The following is a 2,333-nucleotide window of genomic DNA, read 5'->3' on the forward strand; positions in this document are numbered from 1 at the left end:
GAGGTCTGCTTTGCTTCAGAGCCACAGCAGAATTCAATTTATCTTCTTTTTTCTTTCTTTTTTTTTTTTTTTTTGGTTTTTCGGGCCACACCCATTTGATGCTCAGGGATTACTGCTAGCTAAGCGCTCAGAAATCGCCCCTGGCTTGAGGGGAACCATATGGGACGCAGGGTGATCGAACCATGGTCCGTCCTACACTAGCGCTTGCAAGGCAGACACCTTACCTCTAGTGCCACCTCACCGGCCCCTATAAATCTTTTTTGTTTGTTTGTTTTTGAGTCACACCCGGCATTACTCAGGGTTACTCCTGGCTCTATGCTCAGAAATTTCCCCTGGCAGGCACGGGGGTACCATATGGGATGCCGGGATTCGAACCACCATCCTTCTGCATGAAAGGCAAGCGACTTACCTCCATGCTATCTATCCGGCCCTAATTCAACTATTTCTTAAGAGCTCAGACCCATCCTATGAGGATTATGCCTCCACTTAAGAAAAGATCACTAATGTTTGTCTTTATGTGGGCATGAGTTTGCACACAGTGGACTCCTTCCTCTCTGGTTGCCATACCTAAATTGTAAACAATCTATCTTTAATTGTATGTAGCCCCTCTTATATATTGTTCCTCCTCCCCCTTCAGAAATCCTATGTTTCCAACCCCTAATCCTGATTTGATATCCCTCCTTATTAAACCATTTTTATCCTCAGTTCTTAACTCATTAGGTACCGAGACCAACCTCCTGCCTTAATAAACTACGACCCAGCTCCCAAAGCAAAAAGTCACCCTCTCAGCCCCACATCTCATAACCCAGTAAGAAACTACAACCGACATTCCTGCTGATTCATGCTCTGTGGGCCTACTTCTCACCCCACCCAAACAAGGACTGTTGTATGCTACCAGATTCAGCTCCAGAAGGAGCCCCAGCACAAGGACATTACATGATCCTTTATTGCTGTAAATCATTTCAAAAACTCAACAAGACCACAGTATGTGATGAAAATGTGTCCTGGATTTCACCCTCACAAGAATATCTCAAAAGATTTAATGGAGAAGCCTATATTTCCTTTATATGTTTAATTCCTCCAAGATAATACCTCCTAATCTGTTTATTCCTAAATGTAAAGTGGCCTCTAACACCACATTTTCTTTAATTTTTTTTTAAATTTATTTTTATTTATTTATTTTTATTTATTTTTTTTGTGGTTTTTGGGTCACACCCGGCAGTGCTCAGGGGTTACTCCTGGCTCCATGCTCAGAAATTGCTCCTGGCAGGTATGGGGGACCATATGGGACGCCGGGATTCGAACCGACCACCTTCTGCATGAAAGGCAAATGCCTCACCTCCATGCTATCTCTCTGGCCCCATTTATTTCTTATATATATTCCATATATATATATATATATGTATATATATATATATATTCTTTAACTTCACCTGTTTTGGTTCTGCTTGGTACCAAAATCTACAAGAAAAGTCTTGCCTAGGATTAAATCTCTGATCAAAACCAAGGCACAAAAATTGTGTAGCCTGTCATTCTTTTTGAGGGGAGCACACCCAGTGGCTATGCACTCAGAAATTGCTCCTGGCATGGGGGACTATATGGGATGCTGGAGAATCAAACTGCAGTTCGTCCCGAGTTAGCTATGTGCAAGCAAACGCCCTACCAGTCTGCCATCATTTCAGCCCCAGCCTGTCATTCTTACCCCCCAAATGCTCCAGCAATATAATATGGCACCATTCCTTTTTGCAAAGGCATACTAAAAAGGGGGGAAATGTATGTATAGAAACAAGCTCTTATCTACTAAGGTAAATGCATACATTTTATAATATGGGGCACCTTCCACCCTGAATATGTGTCATGTGGATCCAACTTAGACTTCATGTGATCAGAGAGCAACCGTCGAATCCCCAACCCTAGATCCCAGACAATGAACCAATACAATTCTCTGCAACAGCACCAGGAACCAAACTTTCCCTGGGAAATTCTTAATACTGCTCTGGCACTAACCTGCACCAGTTTTGAAATGACATTCTGACAATGAGGAATGGCAACAACTTGATCTGATCAGGTTGTCCTATCTCATCACCTAAATCACCTAATATTAAGATGAAATCAGACAATCTCTCATCCTTTGATCTTTGCAAAAACCAAGATCCCTAACTACAGAAGACTGACTTTGAAAACCATGACTGGGCAGAATTTATCCTGGCACCAATAAGAAAGACCCTAGCATAGACTTCAGTCTAGGATTTGTACAGTAACCAAGATCTCTAATTCCAGATATCTGACTTTGACAACAGCCACTGGTCAGAACTTCTGGAACTATAATGAAA

The sequence above is a fragment of the Suncus etruscus genome, chromosome 16, assembly GCF_024139225.1.
Source record: "Suncus etruscus isolate mSunEtr1 chromosome 16, mSunEtr1.pri.cur, whole genome shotgun sequence".
NCBI classification, from domain to species: Eukaryota; Metazoa; Chordata; class Mammalia; order Eulipotyphla; family Soricidae; genus Suncus; species Suncus etruscus.